This window comes from Channa argus, unplaced genomic scaffold (genome assembly GCF_033026475.1).
Source record: "Channa argus isolate prfri unplaced genomic scaffold, Channa argus male v1.0 Contig031, whole genome shotgun sequence".
NCBI lineage: Eukaryota > Metazoa > Chordata > Actinopteri > Anabantiformes > Channidae > Channa > Channa argus.
The window spans coordinates 342,501-361,835 of NW_027125250.1; the positions used below are offsets into that span (position 1 = coordinate 342,501).

A 19,335-nucleotide genomic window follows, 5' to 3' on the forward strand; every position below is an offset into this window, starting at 1 on the left:
ATTTAACCATATTTCCTCACAACTCTCTTCTGTCTTACCATTTTTTAATAACATTTGAATTTACAATAACAGACTATATAGCAGTTATAAAACTGAAAAATTCCACTATAGCAGATGCTTAAGTGAAAAAGCTGTCAACAAATTTAAAGAAATTATTTCTTCATCATTTGCTTCACCATATGTTAATACAATGGAAAGTAGTCTCCTTAATGTTACTCCTGCACAAGTAGATTATCTTGTTGACAATTCTGCAGCCTCACTACGTACAATACTCGATAGTGTTGCCCCTCTAAAAAAGAAGGCAGTAAACCAGCAGAGGCGATCTCCATGGTATAGTTCACAAACACGCAACTTAAAACAGGAAACATGAAAGTTAGAAAGGAAGTGGCGTTCCAGAAAGTTAGAAGAATCTCATTTAGCCTGGAAAAATAGTTTAAAAATGTACAAAAAAGCTCTCAGTGATGCCAGAACAGCATATTATTCATCATTAATAGAAGAAAACAAGAACAACCCCCGGTTTCTGTTCAGCACTGTAGCCAGGCTGACTAAGAGCCATAGTTCTGTTGAGCCTAGTTTTCCCTTAACTTTGAGCAGCAATGACTTCATGACCTTCTTTATGAATAAAATTGTAGCTATTAGAGAACGAATTCACCAGATCCTCCCCCCAAAAATTACAGATAGATCTTCATGTACAGCAGTGCTAGAGTCATCGATAAGGCCCCAATCCCTGTTAGACTGCTTTTTACCCATAGATCTCTCTGAGCTAACTTCAATTATTAACTCATCTAAACCAACAACCTGTCTGCTAGACCCTATTCCAACTAAGCTGCTCAAGGAAGTTTTACCCTTAATAGATGCATTCATATTAGATATCATAAATCTATCTTTAGAAACAGGCTATGTACCACAGGCCTATAAGGTAGCTGTAATTAAACCATTACTTAAAAAAACCCTGTCTTGACCCAGGTGTTTTAGCCAATTACAGACCAATATCTAATCTCCCCTTTATTTCTAAAATAATTGAAAAAGTAGTCGCAAAACAATTATGTGATCACCTTCATAGGAATAATTTGTATGAAGACTTTCAGTCAGGATTTAGAGTTCATCATAGTACAGAAACAGCACTGGTAAAAGTCACCAACGATCTTCTCATGGCCTCAGATACTGGACTCATCTCTATACTTGTTCTGTTAGATCTTAGTGCTGCATTTGATACCATTGATCATAACATTTTATTACAGAGACTGGAACATGAAATTGGAATTACAGGAACTGCACTAGGTTGGTTTAAATCTTATCTATCTGATAGATTTCAATTTGTTCATGTTAATGATGAATCCTCCATGCACACAAAGGTTAGCTATGGAGTTCCACAAGGCTCTGTGTTAGGACCAATACTTTTTACTTTATATGTGTCTCCTTTAGGCAACATTATTAGAAAACACTCCATAAATTTCCACTGTTATGCTGATGATACCCAGCTATATTTATCTATGGAACCAGATGAAAATAATCAGGTAATAAAGCTTCAAGCATGCCTACAAGACATAAAGGCCTGGATGTCCCACAATTTTTTACTTTTAAACTCAGACAAAACTGAAGTCATAGTATTTGGGCCCAAAAATCTCAGAGATATGATGTCCAACCATATTGTTACACTAGATGGCATAAGTCTGGCCTCCAGTACTACTGCAAGGAACCTTGGAGTTATGTTTGATCAGGATCTGTCCTTTAACTCACATATAAAACAAATCTCTAGAACAGCCTTCTTCCACCTACGGAACATTGCCAAAATTAGGAGCATCCTGTTTCAAAGTGATGCCGAAAAACTGGTCCATGCATTTGTTACCTCTAGGTTGGACTACTGTAATTCCCTACTTTCAGGATGCCCCAGTAACTCCCTAAAGAGCCTGCAATTAATCCAAAATGCTGCAGCAAGAGTGCTGACTGGAACTAGCAAGAGAGATCATATTTCACCTTCACTAGCTTCTCTCCATTGGCTTCCAATTAAATGTAGAATAGAATTTAAAACCCTGCTTCTTACATATAAAGCTCTGAATGGTCAGGCTCCATCATATATAGAAGACCTCATAGCACCACATCATCCCAGTAGACCACTTCGCTCTCAGAATGCAGGCCTACTTGTGGTTCCCAGAGTTTCCAAAAGTAGAATGGGAGGTAGAGCCTTTAGCTATCAAGCTCCTCTCTTGTGGAACCAGCTCCCAGTTCACATTGGGGAAACAGACACCCTCTCTACGTTTAAGTCTAGGCTTAAAACCTTCCTTTTTAATAAAGCATATAGTTAGTTATAGTTATGCTGCCATAGGCTTAGACTGCTGGGGGACCCACCCCCCAATGCACTGAGCTCCTTTCCTCCTCTTGACCTCTCTCCTCTCCTCTTATCCCGCAATTGTCACCACTGTATGTCATTAACTCTGTGTGTTCTCTCCCGTAGTTGTCTTTGTCCTCCTCTGTCCCCTTCTCTCTGTCCCTTTCTGCAGGTGTCCCCCGGCTTTGAAGCTGTGTGTCTTCCAGCGTGAAGCTACTGGTCCTACCAATCTGCCCGATGTTTTGTTAATGCTTTTTGTTGCTCTGTTCTTTTCTCTCTCCCCTTTCCACTCACCCCAACCGGTCGAGGCAGATGGCCGTCCACCCTGAGCCTGGTTCTGCTGGAGGTTTCTTCCGTTAAAGGGAGTTTTTCCTCTCCACTGTTGCCTATGGCTTGCTCCAGGGGGAATTGTTGGGTTCTCTTTATATATCTTTATAATCTTGACTTTATTCTGTAAAGTGCCCTGAGATGACTTTGTTGTGAATTGGCGCTATATAAATAAAGTTGAATTGAATTGAATTGAATTGAATTGAAATCACGGTGGGACCTGTTATAGTGTAGAACGAATAAAACCAGCTCGTCCTTTGAGCTGTGTTGCTGGTCTCAGGATTTAATGTGCAATAAATGCAGGCAACTTTGGCAACAGTTCTTTCTGTTGTGCTCCATTCAATGACTCTTGTATTCTATCAAATTACGGGGTTCAATTAATGTAATGCAATAATTGGATACTGGTTACTCTAAGAACTCTTTTTCTGGAGTTTGCTGAAAAAATGAATGCATATGTTAAAGCTCCATGAATTGATGTCTTCCCAGCAAAGGGCAGAAGAACACCAATACCAGCTGACAGATGTGTAGTGGCTTACTCAACAAGCTCTTTTTTGCCTGTGACATCCCATACTTCACGCATCAATCACTGATGGCCAGGGTCGCAATGAACTGATAAAGAGATAGGCTGATGACGAGTTTGCACATTTGATTCACAATAATTACGCATAATCTAAACGCTGTCTTTTCGGATTTCTTTGGAGTACCAAACAACCCCCCCCTTCTGTTGTCAGGATGGCCGAGCGGTCTAAGGCGCTGCGTTCAGGTCGCAGTCTCTCCTGGAGGCATGGGTTCGAACCCCACTTCTGACAAATGTTGGATTTTAGGGACAACAGCTGACACTTGGAAAACACATTCTCCCACATTAGTCAAAGGTGGGGAACCACCTATTCTCCAATGCTGATTACCTGGATGAATTCATAGACTTTGATGTTATACAATTTACAGTTCATCTGGATAGATGCAATGAACATCACACACAGAGGTAAGAGTGACACAGTGCTTAGATGTACCCAAACTTCCTTGTATTGACAATTTTATAGTTTGCTACATGATCACCCAATCTCCAAGTTGTCAATATGCACACAATAATGAAATTAATCAAATCGTCTGGAAGAAACTGTTCAACAAAAGTAGCCTAACAATGTGAAATGGTTCCATGGTGTAATGGGGAGCACTCTGGACTTTGAATCCGGTGATCCGAGTTCAAATCTCGGTGGAACCTACCGCTGGCTAGTTGTAGGTTTTTTTGCCCCAATGAGTGACTCAGTTACTCCACCAACTGGGAGACACACAGTGGCATTGTCAACGAGCTCATCTTGTTCCAGAGACATAGAGTACTTTGTGCAATCAACACTCATGGCAAGTGTTTAAAGAACTAATACAGGGAGAGAGATGAGGCAAAGGTTGCACAATGGTTTACGATAGACACACTCTTAAGTAAATATCCTTGCGGATCTCATTCAGATAATGCTAAAAACACATTTTGGGCATGAAGTGCGATCCCAGACACAATCCCAAATTCCTAATTTATAACCCTACCCCTCGTTTTCAAGTGCTTCCCTATTTTTGTGTTTCACCCCAAACAGAGTCATAAGGGCTAGTAGTTGAAATATCTCCCTGTGAAATGCAATAAGCCTTGAAACCCCTGTCAAGCATCAGAGTGTTCAGGACTGCTCAGTAAAACCACAGACTGTTACAACTGTTGTCTGTGTAACACTGTTAACATTTCCAGTGTGCATATTCTTCATTTGGCAGCATCTGGAGATTCCCTGGTGTATAGGTAAGCACTCTGGACTGTGAATCCAGCAATCTGAGTTCAAATTACGGTGGGACCTGTTATAGTGTAGGACGAATAAAACCAGCTCGTCCTTTGAGCTGTGTTGCTGGTCTCAGGATTTAATGTGCAATAAATGCAGGCAACTTTGGCAACAGTTCTTTCTGTTGTGCTCCATTCAATGACTCTAGTACTCTATCAAATTAAGGGGTTCAATTAATGTAATGCGATAATTGGATACTGGTTACTCTAAGAACTCTTTTTCTGGAGTTTGCTGAAAAAATGAATGCATATGTTAAAGCTCCATGAATTGATGTCTTCCCAGCAAAGGGCAAAAGAACACCAATACCAGCTGATAGATGTGTAGTGGCTTAATCAACAAGCTCTTTTTTGCCTGAGACATCCCATACTTCACGCATCAATCACTGATGGCCAGCGTAGCAATGAACTGATAAAGAGATAGGCTGATGACGAGTTTGCACATTTGATTCACAATAATTACGCATAATCTAAACGCTGTCTTTTCGGATTTCTTTGGAGTACCAAACAACCACCCCCCCCCCCCCTTCTGTTGTCAGGATGGCCGAGCGGTCTAAGGCGCTGCGTTCAGGTCGCAGTCTCTCCTGGAGGCGTGGGTTCGAATCCCACTTCTGACAAATGTTGGATTTTAGGGACAACAGCTGACACTTGGAAAACACATTCTCCCACATTAGTCAAAGGTGGGGAACCACCTATTCTCCAATGCTGCTTACCTGGATGAATTCATAGACTTTGATGTTATACAAGTTACAGTTCATCTGGATAGATGCAATGAACATCACACACAGAGATAAGAGTGACACAGTGCTTAGATGTACCCAAACTTCCTTGTATTGACAATTTTATAGTTTGCTACATGATCACCCAATCTCCAAGTTGTCAATATGCACACAAAAATGAAATGAATCAAATCGTCTGGAAGAAACTGTTCAACAAAAGTAGCCTAACAATGTGAAATGGTTCCACGGTGTAATGGTGAGCACTCTGGACTTTGAATCCAGTGATCCGAGTTCAAATCTCGGTGGAACCTACCGCTGGCTAGTTGTAGGTTTTTTTGCCCCAATGAGTGACTCAGTTACTCCACCAACTGGGAGACACACAGTGGCATTGTCAACGAGCTCATCTTGTTCCAGAGACATAGAGTACTTTGTGCAATCAACACTCATGGCAAGTGTTTAAAGAACTAATACAGGGAGAGAGATGAGGCAAAGGTTGCACAATGGTTTACGATAGACACACTCTTAAGTAAATATCCTTGCGGATCTCATTCAGATAATGCTAAAAACACATTTTGGGCATGAAGTGCGATCCCAGACACAATCCCAAATTCCTAATTTATAACCCTACCCCTCGTTTTCAAGTGCTTCCCTATTTTTGTGTTTCACCCCAAACAGAGTCATAAGGTCTAGTAGTTGAAATATCTCCCTGTGAAATGCAATAAGCCTTGAAACCCCTGTCAAGCATCAGAGTGTTCAGGACTGCTTAGTAAAACCACAGACTGTTAAAACTGTTGTCTGTGTAACACTGTTCACATTTCCAGTGCGCACATTCTTCATTTGGCAGCATCTGGAGATGCCGTGGTGTATAGGTAAGCACTCTGGACTGTGAATCCAGCGATCTGAGTTCAAATCACGGTGGGACCTGTTATAGTTTGGAACGAATAAAACCAGCTTGTCCTTTGAGCTGTGTTGCTGGTCTTAGGATTTAATGTGCAATAAATGCAGGCAACTTTGGCAACAGTTCTATCTGTTGTGCTCCATTCAATGACTCTAGTACTCTATCAAATTACGGGGTTCAATTAATGTAATGCAATAATTGGATACTGGTTACTCTAAGAACTCTTTTTCTGGAGTTTGCTGAAAAAATGAATGCATATGTTAAAGCTCCATGAATTGATGTCTTCCCAGCAAAGGGCAAAAGAACACCAATACCAGCTGATAGATGTGTAGTGGCTTAATCAACAAGCTCTTTTTTGCCTGAGACATCCCATACTTCACGCATCAATCACTGATGGCCAGGGTAGCAATAAACTGATAAAGAGATAGGCTGATGACGAGTTTGCACATTTGATTCACAATAATTACGCATAATCTAAACGCTGTCTTTTCGGATTTCTTTGGAGTACCAAACAACCCCCACTTCTGTTGTCAGGATGGCCGAGCGGTCTAAGGCGCTGCGTTCAGGTCGCAGTCTCTCCTGGAGGCGTGGGTTCGAACCCCACTTCTGACAAATGTTGGATTTTAGGGACAACAGCTGACACTTGGAAAACACATTCTCCCACATTAGTCAAAGGTGGGGAACCACCTATTCTCCAATGCTGCTTACCTGGAGGAATTCATAGACTTTGATGTTATACAAATTACAGTTCATCTGGATAGATGCAATGAACATCACACACAGAGGTAAGAGTGACACAGTGCTTAGATGTACCCAAACTTCCTTGTATTGACAACTTTATAGTTTGCTACATGATCACCCAATCTCCAAGTTGTCAATATGCACACAATAATGAAATGAATCAAATCGTCTGGAAGAAACTGTTCAACAAAAGTAGCCTAACAATGTGAAATGGTTCCATGGTGTAATGGTGAGCACTCTGGACTTTGAATCCGGTGATCCGAGTTCAAATCTCGGTGGAACCTACCGCTGGCTAGTTGTAGGTTTTTTTGCCCCAATGAGTGACTCAGTTACTCCACCAACTGGGAGACACACAGTGGCATTGTCAACGAGCTCATCTTGTTCCAGAGACATAGAGTACTTTGTGCAATCAACACTCATGGCAAGTGTTTAAAGAACTAATACAGGGAGAGAGATGAGGCAAAGGTTGCACAATGGTTTACGATAGACACACTCTTAAGTAAATATTATCTCATTCAGATAATGCTAAAAACACATTTTGGGCATGAAGTGCGATCCCAGACACAATCCCAAATTCCTAATTTATAACCCTACCCCTCGTTTTCAAGTGCTTCCCTATTTTTGTGTTTCACCCCAAACAGAGTCATAAGGGCTAGTAGTTGAAATATCTCCCTGTGAAATGCAATAAGCCTTGAAACCCCTGTCAAGCATCAGAGTGTTCAGGACTGCTCAGTAAAACCACAGACTGTTACAACTGTTGTCTGTGTAACACTGTTCACATTTCCAGTGTGCATATTCTTCATTTGGCAGCATCTGGAGATTCCCTGGTGTATAGGTAAGCACTCTGGACTGTGAATCCAGCAATCTGAGTTCAAATTACGGTGGGACCTGTTATAGTGTAGGACGAATAAAACCAGCTCGTCCTTTGAGCTGTGTTGCTGGTCTCAGGATTTAATGTGCAATAAATGCAGGCAACTTTGGCAACAGTTCTTTCTGTTGTGCTCCATTCAATGACTCTAGTACTCTATCAAATTAAGGGGTTCAATTAATGTAATGCGATAATTGGATACTGGTTACTCTAAGAACTCTTTTTCTGGAGTTTGCTGAAAAAATGAATGCATATGTTAAAGCTCCATGAATTGATGTCTTCCCAGCAAAGGGCAAAAGAACACCAATACCAGCTGATAGATGTGTAGTGGCTTAATCAACAAGCTCTTTTTTGCCTGAGACATCCCATACTTCACGCATCAATCACTGATGGCCAGGGTAGCAATGAACTGATAAAGAGATAGGCTGATGACGAGTTTGCACATTTGATTCACAATAATTACGCATAATCTAAACGCTGTCTTTTCGGATTTCTTTGGAGTACCAAACAACCCCCCCTTCTGTTGTCAGGATGGCCGAGCGGTCTAAGGCGCTGCGTTTAGGTCGCAGTCTCTCCTGGAGGCGTGGGTTTGAAGCCCACTTCTGACAAATGTTGGATTTTAGGGACCACAGCTGACACTTGGAAAACACATTGGATCCATTCTTCCACATTCGTCAGAGGTGGGGAACCACTTATTCTCCAAGACTGCTTACCTGGATAAGGTGTGTTCAATCAGACAGAAAGTGCAGGAGCAGTGGGTAAAGCACGGATAGCTGACAAGCAAGCAGGGCTGTGGAGCTCAAGGAGCATGGCTTTGGCACCCCTCTACTTACGTATCAAAGGTAGTCTTTCATCTATGCCCTATAATCACTAATGAGAGTCTATTTGAGACTGACTCTATTGGCCAAATCCATAGATTTTCATGTTATACAAGTTACAGTGCATCTGGATAGATGCAATGAACATCACACACTGAGATAAAAGTGACACAGTGCTTAGATGTACCCAAACCGCCTCGTATTGACATTTTTTTAGTTTGCTACATGATCAGCCAAATCTCCAAGTTGTCAAGTTGGAGACAATAATGAAATGAATCAAATTGTGTGGAAGAACCTGTTCAACAACATAAAGCTAGCAATGTGGAAAGGTTCCATGGTGTAATGGTGAGCACTCTGGACTCTGAATCCAGCGATCCGAGTTCAAATCTCGGTGGGACCTACTGTTGGCAGCTTGTAGCTTTTCTCGATGCAATGATTGACTCGGTTACTCCACCAACTGGGAGACTCACAGTGGCATTGTCATGGAGCTCATCTTGTTCCAGAAACAGAATACTATGTGCACTAAACACTCATGACAAGTCTAAAAAAACTGAAACCGGCACAGAAATGAGGCCAAGCCTGCACGATGGTTTAAAATAAACACACTCTTAGCTAAGTATCCTTGCTGATCTCTGTCACATAATGCTAAAAACACATTTTGGGCATTCCATTCAAGTTTGGGCATGAAGTGCGATCCCAGACACAATCCCCAATTCCTCTTTTATAACCCTACCCTAGTTTTCAAGTGCTTCCTTATTTTTGTCATAAGGGTTAGTATTTGAAATATATTAAAAATAGTGTCTGTGTAACACTGTTCACTTTTCCAGTGCACACTTGCTTCATTTGGCAGCATCTGGAGATTCCCTGGTGTATAGGTAAGCACTCTGGACTATGAATCCAGCAATCTGAGTTCAAATCACGATGGGACCTGTTATAGTGTAGAATGAATAAAACCAGCTGGACCTTTAAGCTGGCTTGCTGTTCTCAGGTTTTAATGTGCAATAAATGCAGGCAACTTTGGCAACAGTTCTTTCTCTTATGCTCCATTCATTGACTCTAGTACTCTACCAAATGACGTGGTTCAATTAATATAATGCAATATTTGGATACTGGTTACCTTTTCTGGAGTTTGCTGAAAAACTGAATGTATATGTTAAAGCTCTATGAATTGATGTCTTGCCAGTAAAGGGCAGAAGAACACCAATACCAGCTGACAGGTGTGTAGTGGCTTAATCAACAAGCTCTTTTTTGCCTGAGACATACCATACTTCACGCATCCATCACTGATGGCCAGGGTAGCAATAAACCGATAAGGAGATAGGCTGATGACGAGTTTGCACATTTGATTTACAATAATTACGCCTAATCTAAATGCTGTCTTTGCGCATTTTTTTTTGGAGTACCAAACCAAGCCTGTTCTGTTGTCAGGATGGCCGAGCGGTCTAAGGCGCTGCGTTCAGATCGCAGTCTCTACTGGAGGCGAGGGTTCGAACCCCACTTCTGACAAATGTTGGATTTTATGGACAACAGCTGACACTTGGAAAACACATTCTCCCACAGTAGTCAAAGGTGGGGAACCACCTATTCTCCAATGTTGCTTACCTGGATGAATTCATAGACTTTGATGTTATACAAGTTACAGTTCATCTGGATAGATGCAATGAACATCACACACAGAGATAAGAGTGACACAGTGCTTAGATGTACCCAAACTTCCTTGTATTGACAATTTTATAGTTTGCTACATGATCACCCAATCTCCAAGTTGTCAATATGCACACAATACTGAAATGAATCAAATCGTCTGGAAGGAACTGCTCAACAAAAGTAGCCTAACAGTGTGAAATGGTTCCATGGTGTAATGGTGAGCACTCTGGACTTTGAATCCAGTGATCCGAGTTCAAATCTCGGTGGAACCTACCGCTGGCTAGTTGTAGGTTTTTTTGCCCCAATGAGTGACTCAGTTACTCCACCAACTGGGAGACACACAGTGGCATTGTCAACGAGCTCATCTTGTTCCAGAGACATAGAGTACTTTGTGCAATCAACACTCATGGCAAGTGTTTAAAGAACTAATACAGGGAGAGAGATGAGGCAAAGGTTGCACAATGGTTTACGATAGACACACTCTTAAGTAAATATCCTTGCGGATCTCATTCAGATAATGCTAAAAACACATTTTGGGCATGAAGTGCGATCCCAGACACAATCCCAAATTCCTAATTTATAACCCTACCCCTCGTTTTCAAGTGCTTCCCTATTTTTGTGTTTCACCCCAAACAGAGTCATAAGGGCTAGTAGTTGAAATATCTCCCTGTGAAATGCAATAAGCCTTGAAACCCCTGTCAAGCATCAGAGTGTTCAGGACTGCTCAGTAAAACCACAGACTGTTACAATTGTTGTCTGTGTAACACTGTTCACATTTCCAGTGCGCATATTCTTCATTTGGCAGCATCTGGAGATTCCCTGGTGTATAGGTAAGCACTCTGGACTGTGAATCCAGCGATCTGAGTTCAAATTACGGTGGGACCTGTTATAGTGTAGGACGAATAAAACCAGCTCGTCCTTTGAGCTGTGTTGCTGGTCTCAGGATTTAATGTGCAATAAATGCAGGCAACTTTGGCAACAGTTCTTTCTGTTGTGCTCCATTCAATGACTCTAGTACTCTACCAAATGACGTGGTTCAATTAATGTAATGCAATAATTGGATACTGGTTACTCTAAGAACTCTTTTTCTGGAGTTTGCTGAAAAAATGAATGCATATGTTAAAGCTCTATGAATTGATGTCTTCCCAGCAAAGGGCAGAAGAACACCAATACCAGCTGATAGATGTGTAGTGGCTTAATCAACAAGCTCTTTTTTGCCTGAGACATCCCATACTTCACGCATCAATCACTGATGGCAAGGGTAGCAATGAACTGATAAAGAGATAGGCTGATGACGAGTTTGCACATTTCATCCATCAAGAGCGGAAGGAGAAGAATGGAAACGGAGAAAAGTGGCGTCTATGGGGAAAGCGCGTTGAGAGGGAATGAGCTGGAGCTGGCGGAGGAGACGAGGAAGTCGCTGAATAAGGGTGTCAAGCAGATTGAGAAAAGAATGGAGATTGCAAAGGAGCGGCCTGGACGGAGAATGGAGAATGACTGTTTGGCGGCAGATGAGAGACAACAGGGAGAACGGGTAAGCACGCGTTCGGAGCCGGGTGGAGCGACAGAGACACGGAAAGAAATGCGGTATGATAGGGACTTGACTGTATTGGCTGAGGTGGTGGGAGAAGAGAAAGTTAAGACAATGGAACTGCTGAGAGCAATGCGTGATGTGTGTGGAGGCATCGTTGCATTGCGGGAGACGGGGCCGAATAAATATGAGGTGACGGTCAAGAGCGAAGCTGGAAAGAAAAGACTCTTAGATGGATTTAAAGTGGGTAGAGCAGTGGTGATGGTAAAAACTTTAGTTATCGATGAATTGGTGGTGTCATTTTTGAATTTGCCTGCCTATATTGCGGATGAGGACATTTTAGAAAAACTGGATGTGTGGGGAGTGAGAGCAATCTCTCCTATTAAAAGACGGTTGTGGCCTGGGACTGACGTGGCGGACGGAACAAGATATGTAAAAGTTAAATTTAATGAAACTGTGCAGTCATTACCATATTCCTCAAAATTTATGACGGCCACAGGGCCAGAATACTTCAGAGTTATTCATAATAATCAGGTTAAGGTGTGTAGGATGTGTTTACAGCCTGGGCATATAGTTAGAGATTGCCCAGATTTCACATGCTTTCACATGCAATGCAATAAACAGGGTCATTATGCACGTGAGTGTGATGCCTGGGCGCACAGGTGTGTTGCGTGCCATGCCCCAGCGGAGCAATGTAATTGCCATAATGCAGGTGAAGGGGAAGGGGTGGTAAACCGGGACTCCATCTCTGATGATGAGAGGAGTAATGTCAGGCCTGCACAGGAGCCAGCCCTGGGTAGCGAGACAGAGAGTGAGAATGAGCTTGGAGATGAGGTGGTGTCACAGAGTGCTGACTTGTTGGTGCAAGAGGGCATAAGAAATGAGGGTGTCGATGAGCTAGGATCCAGTATGGATCATGTGCTGGCGGACTGGAGCGGGGATGCGGCGAGTCGCCCTGAAGGGGGCTGGCTAGGCTCACCCCGGCCTGAGCCGAATGAGCCTCACTCTCGAAATGAAATAGAGTCCACCACTCGAATACCCACTTCTGATGTAGCCCTGCTGGCTCCCCAGGCTACTAGTCTCAGATTTAGAGATGGATGTCCAATGGGTAAAACAGGTCAGGAAGAGGGCACAGCAGGGTAAGCCAAGTGGAACTGAGGGAGGGTATAGAAATAAAGGTAAGAAATATGCCAAAAAATGACAGGGCCGATTTTAGTTTTTTTTTCTGGGAATGCTGCTTCTCTCTCAAAATTTGAATGGTCTTAAAAACATTGAGAGAATTGAACAGCTTTGCGGGAAAATGCTGTGTGACATCCTGTGCGTCCAGGAATGCAGGTGGACCTCTGAGATAATAAAAAGCATAAAGTGCTTTTGGAGAGGGGATCTGTTTTATTCTCTCTCCCCAGACAAAACTGCAGGGGTAGCAATCTTTGTAAAACCTGGATTGTTTGAGAGTGTCGTGCAAATTGCTAAGGATGATCAGGGAAGGCTACTGGTGATTGATGTAATTGAACAGAGTCAGAGATATAGAATTGTGAATTTATATGGGCCAAATAGTGAAGGAGAGAGGAGGGTTTTTTTCAGGCGCTGTAAAAGATGGACAGATGATCGCTCGGTGGTGATAGGGGACTGGAATGTGACACTGGCTAGGATAGATGTGGGTGTCAACAATAAATTTAAGAATGACACTAGTAGGTCGGCTGTGTTTGAATGGATGGAAGAGTGTGACTTGATGGATGCATGGAGAGTACTGAACCCCGGTACCCGTGCGTATTCGCGCAGGCAAGTGGTGTTGGGCAGGCTGAAACAATCTAGAATAGATTTGTGCTTGCTAGCGTCAGGTTTGGTTAAGGTTTTAAATAACTGTAAATATGAGTTTTGCACTTGGAGTGATCATGCCTCTCTGAGAGTGGCTCTAGGGGAGGGCAGGGTGCAGAGGAATGGGGGCTTGTGGTGCTTTAATTCAAGCCTCTTAGAGGATGGATTTTTTAGAGCAAAAATGGAGTCTTTTCTCTCTGCTCTATGTGATCAAAGTGAGTTTGTGGTTGACATCATTGAGTGGTGGGAGCGCACTAAGTTAAAAATCAAGAAGCGCTGCATCGCATTGAGCAGAGAGAAAAGACAAAGAGAGAAAAGAGAGGAGGATGAGCTGAGGGACCGCCTGAAAAAGGAGCTTGAGTTGGTTGAGGCTGGGTGTGGACATCCGTTGGAGACGTATCTTGTGCTGAGGGAGCAGTTGAGACACCTTGATGAGAGAAAATGCAGGGGTGCAATGATCCGCAGCAAAGCGCAGCATATGTTGAAAGGTGAGCGCTGTACTGCATTTTTTCTGGGTTTGGAAAAGAGGAAACAGACCAAAACATATATTTCTGAAATAAAGGACTCGGAGGGTAACACACATACTGATTCAGTGGATATTTTACAAACCGTGCAAGATTTCTATTCCAATTTATTTAGTAGGCAAAAGATATCACAGATAAAGTTAAATCAAGTACTTGGGAAAATTAGCTGCTCCCTCAGTCACGAGGATGCGGCTTTGTGTGATGAAAACATCCAGTTGGAAGAAGTGAAAGAGGCAATCTTAGCCCTGAATACATCAAGGAGCCCAGGTTTGGACGGTCTCTCAGCTGAATTCTATCAGCATTTCAGTCACCTGCTGGCCCCTGTCCTCTGCAGACTTTTTTTGGCCATACAGGAGGAGGGCAGGTGCGCAGAGTCCTTCCTGAGGGGAGTGATCACTCTAGTGTATAAAAACAAAGGGGAAAAATCTGACCTAGCAAACTATAGACCAATTAGCCTGCTCAACACTGACTATAAGATCCTGACTAAGGTACTGGGTTTTAGGCTCAAAGGAGTGATCGGCTCGATAATTGGGCCTACCCAGACTTACAGTATTCCTGGGAGGGATATTGCTGACTGCATCCTGTCAACAAAGTTGTCTTTTGAAAACCTAATGATGACAGGGGGCATATACCTCAGTGTTGATTTGGAGAAGGCATTTGACAGGGTCAGTCATGAGTTTCTCTTTGGATGTCTGGGGGTTTTTGGGTTCGGCCCAATTTTTCGAGAACGGGTGAAGTTGTTGTACAGCCGGGCTACTAGTGTCGTGAAATGTAACGGCCTCTTAACAGATCCTTTCCCCCTAGAGAGATCAGTGAGGCAGGGATGTCCGCTGTCTGCTATGCTATATGCAATTGTAGCAGAGCCTCTTGCACAATCCATTATAACCGATCTGCTTATCAAGGGGATAACATCTCCCAAAGGTAATGAGTTTAAAATAGCTCAGTATGCGGATGATATAAGCATTATGGTTAAGGATGGTGAGAGTTTACAACAGGTGCTAAAGCACCTTGAAGCATATGAGCAGGCGGCGGGAGCCCGAGTTAATAGGGAGAAATCCAGCCTTATTTGTGGGCCCGGGTCTGCTCTAGGGGATGTGGGTCTGAATTTTAAAAGGGGTGAGACTGAGGTCAAGCTACTTGGGATATATATTTGTCCTCAGCCGCTGGTCAGCGTCCGCAAAACCTGGGAGGAGAGGCTCGCGTGGTGTAGGTCCAGGCTTGGGCTGTGGAAGATGAGAGGTCTTGGGCTGAAGGGAAGAGTGGTCATTATAAACTCCATAATAGTGCCGGGGCTGGTCTATGCCATGCAGGTCTGTCACCTGCCGGGCGATGTACTGTCCGGGCTGTGCAGCGCTATCAGCGGTTTCTTGTGGAAAGGCAAGGCCTTCACTATTGCTCACAAGACACTAGTTGGGCCATACGCAAAAGGGGGTTTGAATCTCTGTGATTTGAAAACCAAATTAGTATCTTTAAGACTGAAACTTTTTAAAAAATGGCTATATGATAAGACAGATTATATTTGGAAGGACTACTTGGACGCAGAGATAAGGAGGAGGGGTGCGTGTGGGGAGTATAATTTATGCAGCAGTGCGCTGGCACGGCCTGTGGCAGATGCGGACCCACTTTTCCAGGAGGCCGCTGAGGCGTGGGTTCAGGTCTTGCCACATCTAGAGTGCAAATTGATTTCGAAAGCAGATGTACTTAAGCAACCAATCTTTGGTAACCCGCGTTTCGGTGGCCGGGAGAGATTCCTGGTTAGCCGGGGTGCCTTAAATGGGGTGTTTCACCAAATTGGGGATGTTCTGGACCAGACAGGGGCCTTAAACCCTCTGGAAGTCCTTAAAAAAGTAAGAAGGACAGGTGTGAACATCAGATGGGCCAAGGTGTTACATTTCTGTACAGATATCTGTCGGAGAATGCCACTGGAATGGAGGGAGAAGTTGCAGGAAGCAGATGGTGAGCTGGTGGGGGATGGCAGAATTGATTTTTCACTCTCCTGTGATCTCAAAAATAGGGATTTCAAAGATTTACAGTCAAAATTTTGGTACAAGGTTCTAATTGACAAAATATTCAAACAGCCCACAGCAAACTCCTCATGGTCTCATGTGTTCCCCACCCGACCCACTTCTACAATCTGGACTAATATGCATGATAAATGGCTCCCCCCTGCGATAGCCAATTCAAATTTCAGACTGCGTCACAGGAGAGTGCTTGTCTCTGTTGTCCTACACCAGATCAGTAAGCACACATATGTGAGAACATGTGCGGTCTGCGGGATGGAGGATGAGGATTTTAATCACTTGTTGTTGTGCTGTGCGGTCACACAAAAATTCAGGAATTGGGTAAAAAGTTTATTAAGAAATAAGTGTAAGGTGACTGGTTTGGAAGGTGAGGCATGGGATTGGGTGTGGTGTTTTGGGTTAGAGAAGGGACATACAAAAATAAATGTGGGGTTAGTGAATTTCTTGTTGAGTGTAGCTCGTCATGTTGTGTATATAGCCAGGAATTATGCATTGTATGAAGGGAAAAAGATGAAGAGGGTGTTGATTTTTCAAAATATGGTGTCACATTATTTGAGTATTCTGTTTTCGGTTGATAATGAGGGGTTTCTCATTAAATGGGGGGTAAAAAATGATTTATGTGTGTTAGATGGGGAGGGTAGATTGCACTTTGATTTTGGGTGAATTTTATTGACCTATTATTGTATGTGTATTTGTATGTATGTATGTGTGTGTATATATATATGTGTGTATGTATGTATATATATATATGTATGTATATATATATGTATATGTATATGTGTGTGTATGTGTATATATATATATATATATATGGGTATGTGTATGTGTATATGAATGTATATGTGTATAATGTATGTGTGTGTGTGTTTGTATATATGTTTGTATGTATAATATGTATATATATAGGTATGGATATATATAGAGAGGTATATGTGTGTAAAAGTATGGGTATTTATATATATGTGTATGTATATGTATATATATATATATGTGTATATATATATATATATATATATATATATATATATATATATATATGTGTGTGTGTGTGTGTGTGTGTGTGTATATGTATATATGTATATGTATATATATGTATATGTATATATGTGTATATATATATGTGTGTGTGTGTATATGTATGTGTGTGTGTATATATATGTGTGTATATATATGTATAGATATATAGATATATATGGGTATATATAGATATATATAGATAGATAGATATATGACATGTTTACAATGTGTGGTTATGATTATCCCCCTATATTTATAAATATATGTATTTACATTAGAGAAATAGATCTTGATTTAAGTTGTTTAATTTAGTTGAAAGGACTATGGATGTAATGTTTTGTTTACTTATCTCTGTATATACCTAATTTCTTTTTGTAAAGTGTATTTTTGATAATAAAAAGATAAAAAAAAAAAATGGTGAGCACTCTGGACTTTGAATGCAGTGATCCGAGTTCAAATCTCGGTGGAACCTACCGCTGGCTAGTTGTAGGTTTTTTTGCCCCAATGAGTGACTCAGTTACTCCACCAACTGGGAGACACACAGTGGCATTGTCAACGAGCTCATCTTGTTCCAGAGACATAGAGTACTTTGAGCAATCAACACTCATGGCAAGTGTTTAAAGAACTAATACAGGGAGAGAGATGAGGCAAAGGTTGCACAATGGTTTACGATAGACACACTCTTAAGTAAATATCCTTGCGGATCTCATTCAGATAATGCTAAAAACACATTTTGGGCATGAAGTGCGATCCCAGACACAATCCCAAATTCCTAATTTATAACCCTTCCCACTCGTTTTCAAGTGCTTCCCTATTTTTGTGTTTCACCCCAAACAGAGTCATAAGGGCTAGTAGTTGAAATATCTCCCTGTGAAATGCAATAAGCCTTGAAACCCCTGTCAAGCATCAGAGTGTTCAGGACTGCTCAGTAAAACCACAGACTGTTAAAACTGTTGTCTGTGTAACACTGTTCACATTTCCAGTGCACACATTCTTCATTTGGCAGCATCTGAAGATTCCTTGGTGTATAGGTAAGCACTCTGGACTGTGAATCCAGCGATCTGAGTTCAAATCAACAAGAGGAGTTAATCATAATAACCGAATAAAAGTTAAGACTACTCCTCTTACAGAACAAAACCCCAAAACTATTAAATGTGGATTATTAAATATCAGATCTCTCTCTTCTAAATCTCTGTTAGTAAATGACTTAATAAGTGATCATCAATTCGATTTATTTTGTCTCACTGAAACTTGGTTGCAGCAGGAAGAATATGTCAGTTTAAATGAGTCAACACCCCCAAGTCATATTAATTATCATGTTCCTAGAAGCACAGGCCGAGGTGGAGGAGTTGCAGCAATCTTCCATTCTAGCTCATCAATAAACCCTAGACCTAAACATAGTTATAACTCATTTGAAAGCCTTACTCTTAGCCTTTCACACCCACTATTATTTGTTATCGTGTACCGTCCTCCAGTCCCTTATTCAGAGTTTTTGATTGAATTTTCTGATTTTCTATCTGATTTAGTGCTTAGTACAGATAAAGTCATTATAGTGGGTGACTTTAACATTCATGTAGATGCTGACAGTAACTGCCTGAGCACTGCGTTTAATTCATTATTAGATTCAATTGGTTTTTCCCAAAATGTAAATAAACCCACTTACTGTTTTAGTCACACGTTAGACCTTGTCCTTACGTATGGAATTGAAGCGGATAATTTAACCATATTTCCTCACAACTCTCTTCTGTCTTACCATTTTTTAATAACATTTGAATTTACAATAACAGACTATATAGCAGTTATAAAACTGAAAAATTCCACTATAGCAGATGCTTAAGTGAAAAAGCTGTCAACAAATTTAAAGAAATTATTTCTTCATCATTTGCTTCACCATATGTTAATACAATGGAAAGTAGTCTCCTTAATGTTACTCCTGCACAAGTAGATTATCTTGTTGACAATTCTGCAGCCTCACTACGTACAATACTCGATAGTGTTGCCCCTCTAAAAAAGAAGGCAGTAAACCAGCAGAGGCGATCTCCATGGTATAGTTCACAAACACGCAACTTAAAACAGGAAACATGAAAGTTAGAAAGGAAGTGGCGTTCCAGAAAGTTAGAAGAATCTCATTTAGCCTGGAAAAATAGTTTAAAAATGTACAAAAAAGCTCTCAGTGATGCCAGAACAGCATATTATTCATCATTAATAGAAGAAAACAAGAACAACCCCCGGTTTCTGTTCAGCACTGTAGCCAGGCTGACTAA

At 41.7% G+C, this 19,335-nt stretch overlaps 10 non-coding genes across 10 annotated transcripts; all 10 read left to right on the forward strand.

The window, feature by feature from the left end:
* Nucleotides 1-3,382: 3,382 nt before the first annotated feature.
* trnal-cag (transfer RNA leucine (anticodon CAG)) lies at nt 3,383-3,465 on the forward strand. Its single transcript has one exon. It is a non-coding gene; the product is annotated as a tRNA-Leu (tRNA).
* A 341-nt stretch (nt 3,466-3,806) lies between these two features.
* Nucleotides 3,807-3,878, forward strand: trnaq-uug (transfer RNA glutamine (anticodon UUG)). Its single transcript has one exon. It is a non-coding gene; the product is annotated as a tRNA-Gln (tRNA).
* A 1,125-nt stretch (nt 3,879-5,003) lies between these two features.
* On the forward strand, nt 5,004-5,086 carry trnal-cag (transfer RNA leucine (anticodon CAG)). Its single transcript has one exon. It is a non-coding gene; the product is annotated as a tRNA-Leu (tRNA).
* A 341-nt stretch (nt 5,087-5,427) lies between these two features.
* On the forward strand, nt 5,428-5,499 carry trnaq-uug (transfer RNA glutamine (anticodon UUG)). The gene has a single exon. It is a non-coding gene; the product is annotated as a tRNA-Gln (tRNA).
* Nucleotides 5,500-6,615: 1,116 nt separating this feature from the next.
* Nucleotides 6,616-6,698, forward strand: trnal-cag (transfer RNA leucine (anticodon CAG)). Its single transcript has one exon. It is a non-coding gene; the product is annotated as a tRNA-Leu (tRNA).
* A 341-nt stretch (nt 6,699-7,039) lies between these two features.
* trnaq-uug (transfer RNA glutamine (anticodon UUG)) lies at nt 7,040-7,111 on the forward strand. Its single transcript has one exon. It is a non-coding gene; the product is annotated as a tRNA-Gln (tRNA).
* A 1,109-nt stretch (nt 7,112-8,220) lies between these two features.
* Nucleotides 8,221-8,303, forward strand: trnal-uag (transfer RNA leucine (anticodon UAG)). Its single transcript has one exon. It is a non-coding gene; the product is annotated as a tRNA-Leu (tRNA).
* Nucleotides 8,304-8,841: 538 nt separating this feature from the next.
* trnaq-cug (transfer RNA glutamine (anticodon CUG)) lies at nt 8,842-8,913 on the forward strand. The gene has a single exon. It is a non-coding gene; the product is annotated as a tRNA-Gln (tRNA).
* Nucleotides 8,914-9,936: 1,023 nt separating this feature from the next.
* trnal-cag (transfer RNA leucine (anticodon CAG)) lies at nt 9,937-10,019 on the forward strand. Its single transcript has one exon. It is a non-coding gene; the product is annotated as a tRNA-Leu (tRNA).
* Nucleotides 10,020-10,360: 341 nt separating this feature from the next.
* trnaq-uug (transfer RNA glutamine (anticodon UUG)) lies at nt 10,361-10,432 on the forward strand. The gene has a single exon. It is a non-coding gene; the product is annotated as a tRNA-Gln (tRNA).
* The last annotated feature ends 8,903 nt before the right edge of the window (nt 10,433-19,335 follow it).